Genomic DNA, 23286 nt, shown 5'->3' with positions numbered 1-23286 from the left:
TAAATAAATAAATAAATAAACGTGTAAACATGTCTAAGCCAAGCAAGCACAGAACCACCCATGTGCTAATGAAATCCATCAGGCCATCACAGCGAGCATAGACGCTCGGGGCACACCACATCTTTGCCCAATAAAGAAGTGGTTGGCATTCGGCTACCAAGACAATGCCCTGGCAGACAGGTGCCAGATGCGGTGGCGGGTTCAGGGGATTTCCTGCTGCAGACAGAACCTCTTTTAGGAAAAGGTTCTCCTATGGTCAGACATTGGACTTCTTCATGTCCTCGTGGCTCGGTGTCCTGCAAAGCCGCCAGGGTAGCCGGGGCATTCTACACCTCCAAGGCAGGGAGCGCGGCTCTTCCACCCAACCACTTAGCCGAGTTGGTAGTAGCTCCACAATGCCTTGAACAGGTTAAAGGTTTCTAGAGCTGCTTGAAACTATTGCAATTCTCATGATATCAATTCCCAGAAAACCAAAGTGCTTAGTTGAAATTCTCAATACTGATAGTATCTAAATACAGGACTTACTTGAGCGTTCGTAGCACTATATACAAATGTTAAATTACTTTTATGGCACAACATGCATGCATTTAAATATGAAGGTTGGCTTAATAAGGTAGGCTTTTCAATTGTAATATTGGTTGAACTGGAACATGTTTTACATGAGCATTCATTGTGTTCATTCTCAATAGGATATGATATGATATGGCATTTATAACGCGCCTCTAAACTAGTGTTTCAAGGCGTATGCAGGTGACAGCATTTGTGTTCATTTTGCAGCATTCACTTTGGTGTGTGAAATTAGATGTTGCCTGTCACACTGAAGGTGCAGTGAAAACAGGTACTCACAGGGAGGTAGCATATTATTGAAAGAAATATGAAATTGCATGGAATACAGAATCATTCTTATTGCTTTTTCTCCTTCCCGCCTCCGACATTAGAATGATGAGAATGCAGCCAATACCAGTAGTTATTGACTGCATTCGGAGTATTTTGATTGGCTGAGAAGAGGACACTACTGATTTCTGTGGGCTAGTATGTATTATTAGTCTGAGAGTGTTTTGGGGACAGGCAGATACACATGACATTGCAGTGATCCAGTTTAGCTAGCACTCCTACCTGGATTATCACTACGTTATGTTGCATGTCTAGGGCTGGTAGACACATGTGCGCTGTGTGCAGGTGCAGGTAGCGGCAACTACTGGAAAGTGCTCTTATTTGTGGGATAAAGGAGACACTAAAGGAGACACGTGTATGATTGTGGAACAGTGAATTGTACATACATGTGCTTGGTGAAAATTACAATCCTTATTCCGGTTCTGCGTGATTTTCATGAAGTCAATGACTTCATGGTAATACCCTGCCTCCACTCTCACTACCATCTCTACCCCATGGCCCCATTCCACCAATATCACCTAACCATTAAAACCTGTTATACATGTAACTTCCCACTAAGTAATCCCGATGAAGTAATTTGTGGAAATCACAGTGTACGCTTATTTCTAGATAGAAGACGGCAGTGTCAGTAACAAGATATAAACCCACCCGCAACCTTTGACCTGAATCGATTGATTGTTTTAAATCCAGTTTATATTATTATACGCGTTGGTATAGCGCCCACGCCTTCAGATGACCACGTCCTAGCACTAAGGTTTAAAGCAATGGGACATGATGAAGTGCTGGTGTGGCTGAGAAGCTTAGAACCCGTAGGTGACCCGGAAACAGTGAGTCTTCATCTCTCTTCTGAACTTGGCACGTTCGGGCTCTGCATTGAGGTGAAGCGCCAAGAGTACCAGCGTTAGGAGGCTTGGAAGTAAGGCGCTCTACACTCTGATGCACCTGTAGGTTCAGGGAGTCTGACTTTAGGAGCCTGGCCAGTGTAAAGAAGGAACACTCTGGGGGAAGGGGGCGCTGGAACGAGGGGGGATAGTACATTTTGTGGGGCAATGTGTGGGTTTGCCGGCAGCAGGTTGTGACTGATTCCTGGTGGTCGGAGTGTTGTTCTGAAGGCCTTATTGGGTGTCGGCGGGGGGCGGGCACGGTTCAGTATGTCCATTGGTTTGGCTGCATAGTCCGAGTAAACACCGCGGGGCTTGGCTACGGTTGAGATCTGCACAGGGAGAGGCGGGGAGACCCCCAGCAGAAGTACGATTGGGGCCCTTCACCTGGGACACCCTTCCAGGGTACAGTCTAACTTCCCGTGAACTATAATAATTATAAAATAGGCCACTACCTCACATTTACTCCAGGGTTTCCCTGGACTTCATGCGGCCATGAACAGGTAAGTTGGTAAGTTGTCCAAACAGTTGAATTTACAATCCTCTTGCAAGGAATCATTCTGCAGCAGGGTCTCTTGAGTGGGGCACAGCTGCAGCCAATGATCTACGTTTCCTGGAACCGATAACCCCTGCTTTCTTTTGTTTTTCGCTTCATCAACACCCTGGCTTTATTGCGTTTATTTGTCAAGCTCTTAAGTGTCCAATTGAGCCGAAGAAGGCTAATTTATCGGGCACGCAGCTTAGTGCTGGCAGCTTTCTCGTCCAAGCAGGGTGCACGCGTTTGGCCTGGTGCTTCTGTTGGCCGGTGAAGCTCAGCGGGCTAAGGCTCTTGCTCTGTGAGTCTCTGATCTGTAGGTTTCAGTCTGGTCACATCCGCTGGTCAACCACCTGAGGTCACTGAGCAGAGAAGCTACACCAGTCTCTAGTGGGGTTTGCTGCTGCGTACCTGCTCCATGACTTTGGAGGCAAATGCAGTCTCTGCAAGTGGGCGTCATGGGTGCTGAACCAACCTAGTGCACCATGCTGTTTTGGTCTCAGCGCCGCCTCTCTAGTGGGAGGGCCACCCGCTTGGATGTTCCCGGTTGGGGAGTCATCTGGTCACACCCTGGTTGGCTTCTTCCATGGAGCCCATCAGGAAGAGGGTCGGTCTCAGAGACGGTCTTGAATAGCCGGCCTGCACTTCCACTACAGGGCATTGCCTAGTGAAGTCAGTCCCAGTTACATCACAACGAGGCGCTGATATCGTTAACCTAATGGTCATGGGTGGTAGAGAAGCCTTGGTTAGCTCTTGAAAGCGGGCTCAAAGACCTCCATCCTAAGGGCAGTGGCAGGTGAAGGAGGTCGACGTTACCACGCAGAGAGTGACGGGGTTTTGGAAACTCTGTCAGAAGGGCTTGGTGAACAAGAGGTCAACTGGATGACACATGAATTGGAGTTGGAAATGAGACCACCTTCCAAAGTGTCTAGTCAGGTGGACACCATCCTGGACTTCTGATCCATCGGGGAGGGTGAGGGGGGGAGCTTGTCATGGTCAGCCCATAAAGTGCAGATACTCTTTTACATAATCTCAAGATCCCTTGGGGATGGCCACCCCCACTTTCCATAACATTTGCAAGATTTCTTGGATCTCTTGGTCTCAAGATCTTGCTTATGCTGGAAACATTTAAAAGCCAAGACGTGCAAGGTCTTCCCAGGCAGAGTGATGCTGTCCATGCAACCTTGCTCACCACTGGTTCGCTTTCCAGATCTCCATCTTCTGGACCAGACTAGCATGTCCCTAAAGAGAGGTGATAATGTTTGCTTTTTCAGAAAGACAGTCAGACACTTTCCTTTGAATAGGACCTTGTGTCGCTTTCAGGGCTGGACCCAGTTAGGGGTTGGTGGGATCTCTGCATTTGATGCAACACTCACTCATTCACACTCTCCTACGCTAGACTAATACTCTTCTCTGTTAGGCCACATAACCACCACTCTAGACCACCCCCCCCACTTTGTGGGCCACATGGCCACCGTGTTAGGCCACATCGGTCACATCTCCATTACGGTATGCCACGCACCCCGCATGCTAGGTCACAACGGTTGTGTGGTAGGCACAAAACCACCTCTCCAGGCCCCCTCGTTCTGGGCCATCACTCTCTGTTACATGCCCTTTAAGAGTAAACCTACTGATCACTACAGCACATATTGTTTATTAGACTCCACCCCTTCTGTGTAAGGCTACCACTCCTTAGCTATAACACTGCCACTCCTTCCTTATAAGAATACCACTCCATCCCTATTACACTATCAGTTATTCCCTATAAAATGACTAATCCTTCCCTATATCACTGCCACTCCTTCCTTATAACAATACCTCTTCATCCCTATATCGCTGCCCCTCTATCTGCATAACACTAACACTCCTTCCCTATAACACTGTCACTCCATCCACAAAACACTACCGTTCCTTTCCTAAAACACTACCAATCCTTCCCAATAACACTACTACTCCTTTCCTATATCACAGCTGCTCCATCCATATAACAGTACCACTCTTCCCATATAGCACTGCCACTCCTTCCCTATTACACTATCAGTTATTCCCTATAAAATGACTAATCCTTCCCTATATCACTGCCACTCCATCCATATATCACTGCCACTCCATTCACAAAACACTACCGCTCCTTTCCTACAACACTACCAATCCTTCCCAATAACACTACTACTCCTTTCCTATATCACAGCTGCTCCATCCATATAGCACTGCCACTCCTTCCCTATTACACTATCAGTTATTCCCTATAAAATGACTGATCCTTCCCTATATCACTGCCACTGCTTGTTTATATCATTCCTACCCCAGTACAAGCCCTTCCTGATAACACTGCTTCCTTTTAACGCTTCAGCATCTTCTCTAGATTACTACCAATCCTTCCCTATAACACTGCCACTCCTTTCCTATATCACAGCCGCTCCTTGCCTTCTCACTGCCGCTCCTTGCCTACGTCACAATCACTCCTTGCCTATTTGCTATCGCTCCCTCCCTGTAGCCCGAGCCCTCCTATTGCTGGGCAGGCCGCTTTGCCAGAATACAGAGCCAATTTTACCCACTTCCACAGAGTCTTCGCTTTCTGAGGCAGTAGGAAAAACACGTCCTGGCTGACCACATGGGATGCCACGGACTGTGGCACCTAGTAGCACCCCCTGCTGACCGCGAACACAGCGACAAAATAAATGCCACGGTGGAAATCTCCAGCAGCTGTAAAAGAACTTGATGGGATCATTACGGGTCTGGCGGTAACCCTGCCGGTGCTACCGGCGGGTTGCTGCCGGACCCGTAAAAAACTACTGGTGCCTGACTTCCCAGTGCCACCAGGCTATTCCAAGTCCGGCGGCCGAGAAGACAGGCGTTCGTCATTTCGTTAATCCCCATTCCCATGGGCTCTCATAGGACTCCATGGGAATGGGGACACAGAAGCACCAGCACGTTGTTAACGGTGCTGGTGCTTCTGTGATGACTCTGCTTACCGTGGCCACTGTGCCAGACCTGTCGGTCATGGCGGCTCCGACAGGCAGACCTGTAATATGCTTACCGGCACCTTTGCTTCCGGACCAGCATGGTCAGAATGAGCCCCATTGTTAATTGGAAGCCGAGCCACTTATGATGCATAAACAGCCTTTGCGTCTGTGATAAACACACACTCATCTTGCTGTGGCACGTTTACACAACAGCTGATGCCTCTCGACTCACCGGCACGGTTCACGCGGGAGTCTGCCCGGGTAAAGCCAGAACATGGGGCCTGCTGCACTTGGACCACGTCCCTTTCAATAGACGGGTGGGCTAGACGTCATCATTCGCTGGAATGTTGGGTGATCTGTTTCTAGAGGCCCCCTTTTCTTCAAGAAGTGCTGGTTACGTTTTACACAAGAACATGAGGGTTCCCGTTCGAACCCCTCATTCTTCACTAAACAGGTAGGTTAGCTGCCGCTAGACCTCTCATTCTCCAGTAGACATGTCAGCTGCCTCTAAACAAGATCCCCCGTGCCTCCCTTCCCAGTGAGTGTGAGGCGCAACAGTCTCCGATGTGCAGGGCGTGTGGCCGATTCTCAGAAAGGAGCGCAAATGAAACAAAGCACAGGGAATGCACTTTTCCAATTTGTCCTCATTGCTGAAATGCGTAGGTTACCTTATTCTCAAAGCTGAAATGTGCATTTCGTGGAGGGGCTGGACAGTGCTGCAAACATGCACTATCCAGTGTCCTTGCATACGTTGGTGTTGGGCGCAAGCTGTGTGACAGACTCCCAGCGACCAAGATGTCGCTGGAACGGCTCGTAAAGTGCCTGTCTGCGAGAAATGCTTATAAAAAAGAATTTCCATCGCTGTGGGGGGGGGGCAGGGGGGGGGTGGAAATGCAAGTGGGACCGCCGCGGTTTAAACCGATATCCTGACAGAGTCTCCCCCTGTGCTGTTTCACAACAGGCAGCAGGCTGGTGGAGGGTCGGGGGGGGGGCGGGGGGGGGTGATGCTAATTTCTGTGATTTGAAAAGTGCATCCCGCTCGTAAATCTGGATGCACTTTTCAATGTACAGAAATGCCCCCTTATTTGCACAAAAGCGCAAAGAGTGGGAAAGGGCGTCTGAATGAGTGCATTGAGAATGCACTCATTCACATGCTCTTTTGCGAATTGGGCTGCTCCTTTTTTTTGGTGGAAGTGCATCGCCTCACTTGTGCGAAATACGTTTTGCGAAACTAGCCTATATGCTTAATGATAAAAACACATTGGTGCATCTAAGCGCTGTGACAATAGTTCCTACTGTTACCAGATTTAATGTCATTGTATACCTCTGTAAAGCGCTCTGTTGCTTCTGCAAGCTAGGTCCACGCTCAATAAATACAATGAGAATAATAATAATAATAAGATGCACTGAAGACGATGTGAAGACCTGATGTGATTGACATGCTGAGTGACCGTAGGAGGTCATTGGAGCTGTGAGTGAATATCTGTTGCTATGAAGCAGTGAGTGATTATACATGGCCATGGACCAGTGAATGATTATGAAATATACCCCTCCCCCACCCTGTGTGGGTCCTGCAGCCTATGATTGGACTATCACGGCTGCCTGCATTTTGACCATTCTGTTAGCTGCTTGGGACCAAACAGCTTGCCTTGCGGTGTCCATTGCTCCCCCCCCTACTTTAGCTCATTGCCCCAATAATTTTAAAAAAAACTTCACTTACTTGAAAAAAATACCACATCACCTTACCTAATTGCCACTGCGCTCCAAGTATCACCCCAGTACTCGGGCGACCTGGCTATGGAATAAGGGCAGCTTTCTTGTTTGTAGCTCAGGGGAGAACACCCCAGTCTCACCCTTGAAGAAGGTTCCACATGTTTGGGAACTGAACATATTGGGGCAAGTGGTTGCCCAGAGAAAATCATATGGAAACCTATTTCAGTAAGTTGTGTCAAATGTATATGGTGATTGTAAATTGCCACAGCAAAAATCTTAGAATACATCGTAAACAATTTACTCAATGTCAATTTGTGACCACAAGTAAAAGACGCATACAAATACAAATACAAATGCAAATACAAATGCAAATGCATACAAATACAAATACAAATACAAATACAAATGTAAATACAAATACAAATGCATACAAATACAAATGTATACAAATACAAATACAAATGCAAATACAAATGGAAATACAAATGCATACAAATAAAAATGCATACAAATACAAATACAAATACAAATGCATACAAATACAAATACAAATACAAATGCAAATGCAAATAAAAATGCAAATGCAAATTCAAGTGCATACAAAAACAAATACAAATGCTTACAAATACAAATACACATACAAATACAAATGCATACAAATACAAATAGAAATGCAAATGCAAAAACAAATGCAAATGCAAATACAAATGCATACAAATACAAATGCATACAAATACAAATACAAATACAAATGCATACAAATACAAATACACATACAAATGCAAATGTAAATACAAATGCAAATACAAATGCATACAAATACAAATACAAATGCATACAAATACAAATACAAATACAAATGCAAATGCAAATGCAAATGCAAATACAAATACAAATGCATACAAATACAAATACAAATGCATACAAATACAAATACAAATGCAAATGCAAATGCAAATGCAAATACAAATGCAAATGCATACAAATACAAATACAAATGCAAATACAAATACAAATGCATACAAATACAAATACAAATACAAATGCATACAAATACGAATGCATACAAATACAAATACAAATACAAATGCATACAAATACAAATGCAAATGCAAATACAAATGCATACAAATACAAATACAAATACATACAAATACAAATACAAATACAAATGCATACAAATACAAATACAAATGCATACAAATACAAATACAAATACATACAAATAATTGCAAAAGACTTGCTGATGACAGCATGTACAACATAAAAAGATGGAGAGAAAAAGCCCAACGATCAAACATTATTGTACAAATCTTATTTTTTGATTAAACAATAAAAAAAAAAATGTATATGTTGATTTGTCTCATTTTGGGGAAACCTATTTTTAAGCATGATTGTTATGTATTTTTAAACGTTTCATTTGTCGATCTTTTTGCGAAGTTATAGGGTGAGAATAGACCTATGTCTATCAGAGAGGAAATGTAAAAAATTGAGTGTGTTGCAACTAAAGATGAAGTATTGATTCAGTCAAAACATCTAGGCATGCTAGCTTTCTGTGTGCACTGTATCCACATCTGGGCATGCTAGCTTCCTATGTGCACGGTTTCCACATCTGAGCATGACAGCTTCCTATGTGCACGTTTTCCACATCTGGGCTTGCTCGTTTCCTAGGTGCACTGTTCCCAAAATGAATGTGCACGTAACACTTTATTGAGGGTTTGTTTCGACCTCCTCCCCTGGGGAGATACTTTTGCTCTGCGCTGCCTTACTTCTGAATCTCAGGCATATTGTCGACATTGCGAGGATATTAATTAATTGGAAACATGGAATCTTTTGACCCTTTTTGTCCCGCACTCATTTATAATCCAATTTTATATTTCAGATAAGACATTTTTAATGTGAATTTGATTAATAATGACCGTTTATGGGAGAGGCTGTTGGGTTGGAGTGACTGAGGCTTCTGTAATAATTTTTGTGTGGGGAGACAATTGCTTGTTTCGTTATTTCTTTTTGATTTTGTTTTTAATATTTTCTCCTGAGTTTTGCTTTATGATACATTTGGATAACACAGTTTTGATGTATCTTTTTTTAACATTATTGTAATGGTTGAAACATTATCCAAGTTTTTCTGAGCCCTACTTGGGTACTTACCTGAACATAACCCAAGTCTTCCTGATAGCTACTCAGGTACTTACCTAAACATTACCCAAGTCTTCCTGATCCCTACTCAGGTGCTTACCTAAACATTACCCAAGTCTTCCTGATCCCTACCCACGTACTGACCTAAACATTACGCACGTCTTCCTGAGCCCTACTCAGGTACTTACCTAAACATTACCCAAGTCTTCCTGATCCCTACTCAGGTGCTTACCTAAACATTACCCAAGTCTTCCTGATCCCTACCCACGTACTGACCGAAACATTACGCACGTCTTCCTGAGCCCTACTCAGGTGCTTACCTAAACATTACCCACGTCTTCCTGATCCCTACTCAGGTGCTTACCTAAACATTACGCACGTCTTTCTGAGCCCTACTCAGGTGCTTACATAAACATTACCCACGTCTTCCTGATCCCTACTCAGGTGCTTACCTAAACATTACCCAAGTCTTCCTGATCCCTACTCAATTGCTTACCTAAATATTATGCACGTCTTCCTGAGCCCTACTCAGGTGCTTACCTAAGCATTACCCAAGTCTTCCTGATCCCTACTTAGGTGCTTACCTAAACATTATGCACGTCTTCTTGAGCCCTACTCAGGTACTTACCTAAACATTACCCAAGTCTTCCTGATCCCTACTCAGGTACTTACCTAAACATTACGCAAGTCTTCCTGATCCCTACTCGGGTGCTTACCTAAACATTACACATGTCTTCCTGATCCCTACTCAGGTACTTATCTAAACATTACGCAAGTCTTCCTGATCCCAGCTCTGGTACTTACCTAAACATTACCCAAGTCTTCCATAGCCCTACTCAGGTGCATACCTACAAATTACCCAGGTCTTCCTGATCCCTACTCAGGTGCTTACCTAAACATTACCCAAGTCTTCCTGATCCCTACTCAGGTACTTGCCTAAACATTATGCACATCTTCCTGATCCCTACTCGGGTGCTTACCTAAACATTACCCAAGTCTTCCATAGCCCTACTCAGGTGCTTACCTAAACATTACCCAAGTCTTCCTGATCCCTACTCAGGTACTTACCTAAACATTATGCATGTCTTCCTGATCCCTACTCGGGTGCTTACCTAAACATTACCCAAGTCTTCCTGAGCCCTACTCGGGTGCTTCCCTAAACATTACCCAAGTCTTCCTGATCCCTACTCAGGTACTTACCTAAACATTGCCCAAGTCTTCCTGAGCCCAACTCGGGTACTTACCTAAGCATTACCCAAGTCTTCCTGATCCCTACTTAGGTGCTTACCTAAATATTATGCACGTCTTCCTGAGCCCTACTCAGGTGCTTACCTAAGCATTACCCAAGTCTTCCTGATCCCTACTTAGGTGCTTACCTGAACATTATGCACGTCTTCCTGAGCCCTACTCAGGTACTTGCCTAAACATTACCCAAGTCTTCCTGATCCCTACTCAGGTACTTACCTAAACATTACCCAAGTCTTCCTGATCCCTACTCGGGTGCTTACCTAAACATTACACATGTCTTCCTGATCCCTACTCAGGTACTTATCTAAACATTACCCAAGTCTTCCTGATCCCAGCTCGGGTACTTACCTAAACATTACCCAAGTCTTCCATAGCCCTACTCAGGTGCATACCTACAAATTACCCAGGTCTTCCTGATCCCTACTCAGGTGCTTACCTAAACATTACCCAAGTCTTCCTGATCCCTACTCATGTACTTGCCTAAACATTATGCACATCTTCCTGATCCCTACTCGGGTGCTTACCTAAACATTACCCAAGTCTTCCAGAGCCCTACTCAGGTGCTTACCTAAACATTACCCAAGTCTTCCTGATCCCTACTCAGGTACTTACCTAAACATTATGCACGTCTTCCTGATCCCTACTCAGGTACTTACCTAAACATTACCCAAGTCTTCCTGATCCCTACTCAGGTGCTTACCTAAACGTTACGCCTGTCTTCCTGAGCCCTACTCGGGTGCTTACCTAAACATTACCCAAGTCTTCCTGATCCCTACTCAGGTACTTACCTAAACATTACCCAAGTCTTCCTGAGCCCAACTCGGGTACTTACCTAAACAATACCCAAGTCTTCCATAGCCCTACTCAGGTGCATACCTAAAAACTACCCAGGTCTTCCTGATCCCTACTCAGGTGCTTACCTAAACATTACCCAAGTCTTCCTCATCCCTACTCAGGTACTTGCCTAAACATTACACACGTCTTCCTGATCCCTACTTGGGTGCTTACCTAAACATTACCCAAGTCTTCCAGAGCCCTACTCAGGTGCTTACCTAAACATTACGCAAGTCTTCCTGATCCCTACTCAGGTACTTACCTAAACATTACGCATGTCTTCCTGATCCCTACTCAGGTACTTACCTAAACATTACCCAAGTCTTCCTGATCCCTACTCAGGTGCTTACCTAAACGTTACGCCTGTCTTCCTGAGCCCTACTCGGGTGCTTACCTAAACATTACCCAAGTCTTCCTGATCCCTACTCAGGTACTTACCTAAATGTTACCCAAGTCTTCCTGAGCCCAACTGGGGTACTTACCTAAACATTACCCAAGTCTTCCATAGCCCTACTCAGGTGCATACCTAAAAATTACCCAGGTCTTCCTGATCCCTACTCAGGTGCTTACCTAAACATTACCCAAGTCTTCCTGAACCCTACTCAGGTACTTGCCTAAACATTATGCACGTCTTCCTGATCCCTACTCAGGTGCTTACCTAAACATTACCCAAGTCTTCCAGAACCCTACTCAGGTGCTTACCTAAACATTACCCAAGTCTTCCTGATCCCTACTCAGGTACTTACCTAAACATTACGCACGTCTTCCTGATCCCTACTTAGGTGCTTACCTAAACATTATGCACGTCTTCCTGAGCCCTACTCAGGTACTTACCTAAACATTACCCAAGTCTTCCTGATCCCTACTCAGGAACTTACCTAAACATTATGCAAGTCTTCCTGATCCCTATTCGGGTGCTTACCTAAACATTACACATGTCTTCCTGATCCCTACTCAGGTACTTATCTAAACATTACCCAAGTCTTCCTGATCCCTACTCGGGTACTTACCTAAACATTACCCAAGTCTTCCATAGCCCTACTCAGGTGAATACCTACAAATTACCCAGGTCTTCCTGATCCCTACTCAGGTGCTTACCTAAACATTACCCAAGTCTTCCTGATCCCTACTCAGGTACTTGCCTAAACATTATGCACATCTTCCTGATCCCTACTCGGGTGCTTACCTAAACATTACCCAAGTCTTCCAGAGCCCTACTCAGGTGCTTACCTAAACATTACCCAAGTCTTCCTTATCCCTACTCAGGTACTTACCTAAACATTATGCATGTCTTCCTGATCCCTACTCAGGTACTTACCTAAACATTACCGAAGTCTTCCTGATTCCTACTCAGGTGCTTACCTAAACGTTACGCCTGTCTTCCTGAGCCCTACTCGGGTGCTTACCTAAACATTACCCAAGTCTTCCTGAGCCCTACTCGGGTGCTTACCTAAACATTACCCAAGTCTTCCTGATCCCTACTCAGGTACTTACCTAAACATTACCCAAGTCTTCCTGAGCCCAACTCGGGTACTTACCTAAGAATTACCCAAGTCTTCCTGATCCCTACTTAGGTGCTTACCTAAATATTATGCAAGTCTTCCTGATCCCTACTTAGGTGCTTACCTAAACATTATGCACGTCTTCCTGAGCCCTACTCAGGTACTTACCTAAACATTACCCAAGTCTTCCTGATCCCTACACAGGTACTTACCTAAACATTACCCAAGTCTTCCTGATCCCTACTCGGGTGCTTACCTAAACATTACACATGTCTTCCTGATCCCTACTCAGGTACTTATCTAAACATTACCCAAGTCTTCCTGATCCCAGCTCGGGTACTTACCTAAACATTACCCAAGTCTTCCATAGCCCTACTCAGGTGCATACCTACAAATTACCCAGGTCTTCCTGATCCCTACTCAGGTGCTTACCTAAACATTACCCAAGTCTTCCTGATCCCTACTCAGGTACTTGCCTAAACATTATGCACATCTTCCTGATCCCTACTCGGGTGCTTACCTAAACATTACCCAAGTCTTCCATAGCCCTACTCAGGTGCTTACCTAAACATTACCCAAGTCTTCCTGATCCCTACTCAGGTACTTACCTAAACATTATGCACGTCTTCCTGATCCCTACTCAGGTACTTACCTAAACATTACCCAAGTCTTCCTGATCCCTACTCAGGTGCTTACCTAAACGTTACGCCTGTCTTCCTGAGCCCTACTCGGGTGCTTACCTAAACATTACCCAAGTCTTCCTGATCCCTACTCAGGTACTTACCTAAACATTACCCAAGTCTTCCTGAGCCCAACTCGGGTACTTACCTAAACATTACCCAAGTCTTACATAGCCCTACTCAGGTGCATACCTAAAAATTACCCAGGTCTTCCTGATCCCTACTCAGGTGCTTACCTAAACATTACCCAAGTCTTCCTCATCCCTACTCAGGTACTTGCCTAAACATTACGCACGTCTTCCTGATCCCTACTTGGGTGCTTACCTAAACATTACCCAAGTCTTCCAGAGCCCTACTCAAGTGCTTACCTAAACGTTACTCCTGTCTTCCTGAGCCCTACTCGGGTGCTTACCTAAACATTACCCAAGTCTTCCTGATCCCTACTCAGGTACTTACCTAAATATTACCCAAGTCTTCCTGAGCCCTACTCAGGTGCTTACCTAAACACTACCCAAGTCTTCCTGATCCCTACTCAGGTACTTACCTAAACATTACCCAAGTCTTCCTGATCCCTACTCAGGTACTTGCCTAAACATTATGCACATCTTCCTGATCCCTACTCGGTTGCTTACCTAAACATTACCCAAGTCTTCCAGAGCCCTACTCAGGTGCTTACCTAAACATTACCCAAGTCTTCCTGATCCCTACTCAGGTACTTACCTAAACATTATGCACGTCTTCCTGATCCCTACTCAGGTACTTACCTAAACATTACGCAAGTCTTCCTGATCCCTACTCAGGTACTTACCTAAACATTACGCATGTCTTCCTGATCCCTACTCAGGTACTTACCTAAACATTACCCAAGTCTTCCTGATCCCTACTCAGGTGCTTACCTAAACGTTACGCCTGTCTTCCTGAGCCCTACTCGGGTGCTTACCTAAACATTACCCAAGTCTTCCTGATCCCTACTCAGGTACTTACCTAAATGTTACCCAAGTCTTCCTGAGCCCAACTCGGGTACTTACCTAAACATTACCCAAGTCTTCCATAGCCCTACTCAGGTGCTTACCTAAACATTACCCAAGTCTTCCTGATCCCTACTCAGGTACTTACCTAAACATTATGCACGTCTTCCTGATCCCTACTCAGGTACTTACCTAAACATTACCCAAGTCTTCCTGATCCCTACTCAGGTGCTTACCTAAACGTTACGCCTGTCTTCCTGAGCCCTACTCGGGTGCTTACCTAAACATTACCCAAGTCTTCCTGATCCCTACTCAGGTACTTACCTAAACATTACCCAAGTCTTCCTGAGCCCAACTCGGGTACTTACCTAAACATTACCCAAGTCTTACATAGCCCTACTCAGGTGCATACCTAAAAATTACCCAGGTCTTCCTGATCCCTACTCAGGTACTTACCTAAACATTACCCAAGTCTTCCTGATCCCTACTCAGGTGCTTACCTAAACGTTACGCCTGTCTTCCTGAGCCCTACTCGGGTGCTTACCTAAACATTACCCAAGTCTTCCTGATCCCTACTCAGGTACTTACCTAAACATTACCCAAGTCTTCCTGAGCCCAACTCGGGTACTTACCTAAACATTACCCAAGTCTTACATAGCCCTACTCAGGTGCATACCTAAAAATTACCCAGGTCTTCCTGATCCCTACTCAGGTGCTTACCTAAACATTACCCAAGTCTTCCTCATCCCTACTCAGGTACTTGCCTAAACATTACGCACGTCTTCCTGATCCCTACTTGGGTGCTTACCTAAACATTACCCAAGTCTTCCAGAGCCCTACTCAAGTGCTTACCTAAACGTTACTCCTGTCTTCCTGAGCCCTACTCGGGTGCTTACCTAAACATTACCCAAGTCTTCCTGATCCCTACTCAGGTACTTACCTAAATATTACCCAAGTCTTCCTGAGCCCTACTCAGGTGCTTACCTAAACACTACCCAAGTCTTCCTGATCCCTACTCAGGTACTTACCTAAACATTACCCAAGTCTTCCTGATCCCTACTCAGGTACTTGCCTAAACATTATGCACATCTTCCTGATCCCTACTCGGTTGCTTACCTAAACATTACCCAAGTCTTCCAGAGCCCTACTCAGGTGCTTACCTAAACATTACCCAAGTCTTCCTGATCCCTACTCAGGTACTTACCTAAACATTATGCACGTCTTCCTGATCCCTACTCAGGTACTTACCTAAACATTACGCAAGTCTTCCTGATCCCTACTCAGGTACTTACCTAAACATTACGCATGTCTTCCTGATCCCTACTCAGGTACTTACCTAAACATTACCCAAGTCTTCCTGATCCCTACTCAGGTGCTTACCTAAACGTTACGCCTGTCTTCCTGAGCCCTACTCGGGTGCTTACCTAAACATTACCCAAGTCTTCCTGATCCCTACTCAGGTACTTACCTAAATGTTACCCAAGTCTTCCTGAGCCCAACTCGGGTACTTACCTAAACATTACCCAAGTCTTCCATAGCCCTACTCAGATGCATACCTAAAAATTACCCAGGTCTTCCTGATCCCTACTCAGGTGCTTACCTAAACATTACCCAAGTCTTCCTGAACCCTACTCAGGTACTTGCCTAAACATTATGCACGTCTTCCTGATCCCTACTCAGGTGCTTACCTAAACATTACCCAAGTCTTCCAGAACCCTACTCAGGTGCTTACCTAAACATTACCCAAGTCTTCCTGATCCCTACTCAGGTACTTACCTAAACATTACGCACGTCTTCCTGATCCCTACTTAGGTGCTTACCTAAACATTATGCACGTCTTCCTGAGCCCTACTCAGGTACTTACCTAAACATTACCCAAGTCTTCCTGATCCCTACTCATGAACTTACCTAAACATTACGCAAGTCTTCCTGATCCCTATTCGGGTGCTTACCTAAACATTACACATGTCTTCCTGATCCCTACTCAGGTACTTATCTAAACATTACCCAAGTCTTCCTGATCCCTACTCGGGTACTTACCTAAACATTACCCAAGTCTTCCATAGCCCTACTCAGGTGAATACCTACAAATTACCCAGGTCTTCCTGATCCCTACTCAGGTGCTTACCTAAACATTACCCAAGTCTTCCTGATCCCTACTCAGGTACTTGCCTAAACATTATGCACATCTTCCTGATCCCTACTCGGGTGCTTACCTAAACATTACCCAAGTCTTCCAGAGCCCTACTCAGGTGCTTACCTAAACATTACCCAAGTCTTCCTGATCCCTACTCAGGTACTTACCTAAACATTATGCATGTCTTCCTGATCCCTACTCAGGTACTTACCTAAACATTACCCAAGTCTTCCTGATCCCTACTCAGGTACTTACCTAAACATTACCCAAGTCTTCCTGAGCCCAACTCGGGTACTTACCTAAGAATTACCCAAGTCTTCCTGATCCCTACTTAGGTGCTTACCTAAATATTATGCAAGTCTTCCTGATCCCTACTTAGGTGCTTACCTAAACATTATGCACGTCTTCCTGAGCCCTACTCAGGTACTTACCTAAACATTACCCAAGTCTTCCTGATCCCTACACAGGTACTTACCTAAACATTACCCAAGTCTTCCTGATCCCTACTCGGGTGCTTACCTAAACATTACACATGTCTTCCTGATCCCTACTCAGGTACTTATCTAAACATTACCCAAGTCTTCCTGATCCCAGCTCGGGTACTTACCTAAACATTACCCAAGTCTTCCATAGCCCTACTCAGGTGCATACCTACAAATTACCCAGGTCTTCCTGATCCCTACTCAGGTGCTTACCTAAACATTACCCAAGTCTTCCTGATCCCTACTCAGGTACTTGCCTAAACATTATGCACATCTTCCTGATCCCTACTCGGGTGCTTACCTAAACATTACCCAAGTCTTCCATAGCCCTACTCAGGTGCTTACCTAAACATTACCCAAGTCTTCCTGATCCCTACTCAGGTACTTACCTAAACATTATGCACGTCTTCCTGATCCCTACTCAGGTACTTACCTAAACATTACCCAAGTCTTCCTGATCCCTACTCAGGTGCTTACCTAAACGTTACGCCTGTCTTCCTGAGCCCTACTCGGGTGCTTACCTAAACATTACCCAAGTCTTCCTGATCCCTACTCAGGTACTTACCTAAACATTACCCAAGTCTTCCTGAGCCCAACTCGGGTACTTACCTAAACATTACCCAAGTCTTACATAGCCCTACTCAGGTGCATACCTAAAAATTACCCAGGTCTTCCTGATCCCTACTCAGGTGCTTACCTAAACATTACCCAAGTCTTCCTCATCCCTACTCAGGTACTTGCCTAAACATTACGCACGTCTTCCTGATCCCTACTTGGGTGCTTACCTAAACATTACCCAAGTCTTCCAGAGCCCTACTCAGGTGCTTACCTAAACGTTACGCCTGTCTTCCTGAGCCCTACTCGGGTGCTTACCTAAACATTACCCAAGTCTTCCTGATCCCTACTCAGGTACTTACCTAAATATTACCCAAGTCTTCCTGAGCCCTACTCAGGTGCTTACCTAAACATTACCCAAGTCTTCCTGATCCCTACTCAGGTACTTACCTAAACATTACCCAAGTCTTCCTGATCCCTACTCAGGTACTTGCCTAAACATTATGCACATCTTCCTGATCCCTACTCGGTTGCTTACCTAAACATTACCCAAGTCTTCCAGAGCCCTACTCAGGTGCTTACCTAAACATTACCCAAGTCTTCCTGATCCCTACTCAGGTACTTACCTAAACATTATGCACGTCTTCCTGATCCCTACTCAGGTGCTTACCTAAACGTTACGCCTGTCTTCCTGAGCCCTACTCGGGTGCTTACCTAAACATTACCCAAGTCTTCCTGATCCCTACTCAGGTACTTACCTAAACATTACCCAAGTCTTCCTGAGCCCAACTCGGGTACTTACCTAAACATTACCCAAGTCTTCCATAGCCCTACTCAGGTGCATACCTAAAAATTACCCAGGTCTTCCTGATCCCTACTCAGGTGCTTACCTAAACATTACCCAAGTCTTCCTCATCCCTACTCAGGTACTTGCCTAAACATTACGCACGTCTTCCTGATCCCTACTCGGGTGCTTACCTAAACATTACCCAAGTCTTCCAGAGCCCTACTCAGGTGCTTACCTAAACATTACGCAAGTCTTCCTGATCCCTACTCAGGTACTTACCTAAACATTACGCATGTCTTCCTGATCCCTACTCAGGTACTTACCTAAACATTACCCAAGTCTTCCTGATCCCTACTCAGGTGCTTACCTAAACGTTACGCCTATCTTCCTGAGCCCTACTCGGGTGCTTACCTAAACATTACCCAAGTCTTCCTGATCCCTACTCAGGTACTTACCTAAATATTACCCAAGTCTTCCTGAGCCCTACTCAGGTGCTTACCTAAACATTACCCAAGTCTTCCTGATCCCTACTCAGGTACTTACCTAAACATTACCCAAGTCTTCCTGATCCCTACTCAGGTACTTGCCTAAACATTATGCACATCTTCCTGATCCCTACTCGGTTGCTTACCTAAACATTACCCAAGTCTTCCATAGCCCTACTCAGGTGCATACCTACAAATTACCCAGGTCTTCCTGATCCCTACTCAGGTGCTTACCTAAACATTACCCAAGTCTTCCTGATCCCTACTCAGGTACTTGCCTAAACATTATGCACATCTTCCTGATCCCTACTCGGGTGCTTACCTAAACATTACCCAAGTCTTCCATAGCCCTACTCAGGTGCTTACCTAAACATTACCCAAGTCTTCCTGATCCCTACTCAGGTACTTACCTAAACATTATGCACGTCTTCCTGATCCCTACTCAGGTACTTACCTAAACATTACCCAAGTCTTCCTGATCCCTACTCAGGTGCTTACCTAAACGTTACGCCTGTCTTCCTGAGCCCTACTCGGGTGCTTACCTAAACATTACCCAAGTCTTCCTGATCCCTACTCAGGTACTTACCTAAACATTACCCAAGTATTCCTGAGCCCAACTCGGGTACTTACCTAAACATTACCCAAGTCTCACATAGCCCTACTCAGGTGCATACCTAAAAATTACCCAGGTCTTCCTGATCCCTACTCAGGTGCTTACCTAAACATTACCCAAGTCTTCCTGATCCCTACTCAGGTACTTGCCTAAACATTACGCACGTCTTCCTGATCCCTACTTGGGTGCTTACCTAAACATTACCCAAGTCTTCCAGAGCCCTACTCAGGTGCTTACCTAAACGTTACGCCTGTCTTCCTGAGCCCTACTCGGGTGCTTACCTAAACATTACCCAAGTCTTCCTGATCCCTACTCAGGTACTTACCTAAATATTACCCAAGTCTTCCTGAGCCCTACTCAGGTGCTTACCTAAACATTACCCAAGTCTTCCTGATCCCTACTCAGGTACTTACCTAAACATTACCCAAGTCTTCCTGATCCCTACTCAGGTACTTGCCTAAACATTATGCACATCTTCCTGATCCCTACTCGGTTGCTTACCTAAACATTACCCAAGTCTTCCAGAGCCCTACTCAGGTGCTTACCTAAACATTACCCAAGTCTTCCTGATCCCTACTCAGGTACTTACCTAAACATTATGCACGTCTTCCTGATCCCTACTCAGGTACTTACCTAAACATTACCCAAGTCTTCCTGATCCCTACTCAGGTGCTTACCTAAACGTTACGCCTGTCTTCCTGAGCCCTACTCGGGTGCTTACCTAAACATTACCCAAGTCTTCCTGATCCCTACTCAGGTACTTACCTAAACATTACCCAAGTCTTCCTGAGCCCAACTCGGGTACTTACCTAAACATTACCCAAGTCTTCCATAGCCCTACTCAGGTGCATACCTAAAAATTACCCAGGTCTTCCTGATCCCTACTCAGGTGCTTACCTAAACATTACCCAAGTCTTCCTCATCCCTACTCAGGTACTTGCCTAAACATTACGCACGTCTTCCTGATCCCTACTCGGGTGCTTACCTAAACATTACCCAAGTCTTCCAGAGCCCTACTCAGGTACTTGCCTAAACATTACGCACGTCTTCCTGATCCCTACTCGGGTGCTTACCTAAACATTACCCAAGTCTTCCAGAGCCCTACTCAGGTACTTGCCTAAACATTATGCACGTCTTCCTCATCCCTACTCAGGTACTTACCTAAACATTACGCATGTCTTCCTGATCCCTACTCAGGTGCTTACCTAAACGTTACGCCTATCTTCCTGAGCCCTACTCGGGTGCTTACCTAAACATTACCCAAGTCTTCCTGATCCCTACTCAGGTACTTACCTAAATATTACCCAAGTCTTCCTGAGCCCAACTCGGGTACTTACCTAAACATTACCCAAGTCTTCCATAGCCCTACTCAGGTGCATACCTAAAAATTACCCAGGTCTTCCTGATACCTACTCAGGTGCTTACCTAAACATTACCCAAGTCTTCCTGATCCCTACTCAGGTACTTGCCTAAACATTATGCACGTCTTCCTGATCCCTACTCCGGTGCTTACCTAAACATTACCCAAGTCTTCCAGAGCCCTACTCAGGTGCTTACCTAAACATTACCCAAGTCTTCCTGATCCCTACTCAGGTACTTACCTAAACATTACGCACGTCTTCCTGATCCCTACTCAGGTACTTACCTAAACATTACCCAAGTCTTCCTGATCCCTACTCGGGTGCTTACCTAAACATTACCCAAGTCTTCCTGATCCCTACTCAGGTACTTACCTAAACATTACCCAAGTCTTCCTGAGCCCTACTCTGGTGCTTACCTAAACATTACCCAAGTCTTCCTGATCCCTACTCAGGTACTTACCTAAACATTACCCAAGTCTTCCTGATCCCTACTCAGGTACTTACCTAAACATTACCCAAGTCTTCCTTAGCCCTACTCAGGTGCTTACCTAAACATTACCCAAGTCTTCCTGATCCCTACTCAGGTACTTACCTAAACATTACCCAAGTCTTCCTGATCCCTACTCAGCTGCTTACCTAAACATTACCCAAGTCTTCCTGATCCCTACTCAGGTACTTACCTAAACATTACCCAAGTCTTCCTGATCCCTACTCGGGTGCTTACCTAAACATTACACATGTCTTCCTGATCCCTACTCAGGTACTTATCTAAACATTACCCAATTCTTCCTGACCCCAACTCGGGTACTTACCTAAACATTACCCAAGTCTTCCATAGCCCTACTCAGTGCTTACCTAAACATTACCCAAGTCTTCCTGATCCCTACTCAGGTACTTGCCTAAACATTATGCACGTCTTCCTGATCCCTACTCGGGTGCTTACCTAAACATTACCCAAGTCTTCCAGAGCCCTACTCAGGTGCTTACCTAAACATTACCCAAGTCTTCCTGATCCCTACTAAGGTACTTACCTAAACATTACGCACGTCTTCCTGATCCCTACTCAGGTACTTACCTAAACATTACCCAAGTCTTCCTGATCCCTACTCAGGTACTTACCTAAACGTTACGCACGTCTTCCTGAGCCCTACTCGGGTGCTTACCTAAACATTACCCAAGTCTTCCTGATCCCTACTCAGGTACTTACCTAAACATTACCCAAGTCTTCCTGAGCCCTACTCAGGTGCTTACCTAAACATTACCCAAGTCTTCCTGATCCCTACTCAGGTACTTACCTAAACATTACCCAAGTCTTCCTGATCCCTACTCAGGTACTTACCTAAACATTACCCAAGTCTTCCTGAGCCCTACTCAGGTGCTTACCTAAACATTACCCAAGTCTTCCTGATCCCTACTCAGGTACTTACCTAAACATTACCCAAGTCTTCCTGATCCCTACTCAGCTGCTTACCTAAACATTACCCAAGTCTTCCTGATCCCTACTCAGGTACTTACCTAAACATTACCCAAGTCTTCCTGATCCCTACTCAGGTACTTACCTAAACATTACCCAAGTCTTCCTGAGCCCTACTCAGGTGCTTACCTTAACATTACCCAAGTCTTCCTGATCCCTACTCAGGTACTTACCTAAACATTACCCAAGTCTTCCTGATCCCTACTCAGGTGCTTACCTAAACATTACGCCTGTCTTCCTGAGCCCTACTCGGGTGCTTACCTAAACATTACCCAAGTCTTCCTGATCCCTACTTAGGTGCTTACCTAAACATTACCCAAGTCTTCCTGATCCCTACTCGGGTGCTTACCTAAACATTACCCAAGGCTACCCGATTAGCAGTTGGCATGGACGAGAGAGTCTGAACCAGCATAAAAAGTTGCTTGTGGGCGTTGACCGCTGATTCCACATGGGAGGAGAAATAAAAGCATTTTGCCTTCAAAACAGCGTTTTGATAGGATGCAGTGGCCTTGCGTAGTGCAAGGCATGCCGTGAGGCAATAGAATATATGTCACTTCTGCTCTGCCTGCCTACTACCCTGGACAGCAAACTCAACTGGGAAAGCCACATCAAGAATACTCAGCAGAAGTCAACAGGAAAGATGGCAGCGCTGTACCCGCTCCTGAAGACCAAGTCCATGCCCCTCCGGACAAAGATCAATGTTTAAAAGACGATCATCAGACCAACCCTGACGTATGCCTCCCCAGCACGGATGACCTGCCATGAGCGACACCGGAAGAGTCTTCAGATAGTCCAGAACAAGGTCCTGCGGATATCATCTTGAGCTCCAATCTTCAAAAAAGATAGCAGACCTTCACAGAGACCTGGACATTGAGATGTTGGATGAACATCCAGCAAAGCTGAGTAAGAACTTCTGCCAAGGACTGGATCAGAACCCGATCCCTCTGATCAGAAGACTCACTGCCACCACTGCAAACCCCTTGGACCGCTACCCGCGGCCCATCACTGCGAAGACCCTGTGAAACCAGCCCT

The 23286-nt window shown here is 45.3% G+C and overlaps 1 protein-coding gene across 1 annotated transcript in view; it reads left to right on the top strand.

Moving 5' to 3' along the window:
• KCNQ4 (potassium voltage-gated channel subfamily Q member 4) overlaps positions 1-23286 on the top strand; it is an 899641-nt gene that overhangs the window by 368205 nt on the left and 508150 nt on the right. The gene's annotated exons all lie outside the window — the stretch shown is intronic.

Source organism: Ambystoma mexicanum, chromosome 11 (genome assembly GCF_040938575.1).
Source record: "Ambystoma mexicanum isolate Mex_15411 chromosome 11, UKY_AmexF1_1, whole genome shotgun sequence".
NCBI lineage: Eukaryota > Metazoa > Chordata > Amphibia > Caudata > Ambystomatidae > Ambystoma > Ambystoma mexicanum.
Note: the sequence above shows the minus strand (reverse complement) of the source record. Positions and strands in the feature narration are given on the sequence as shown.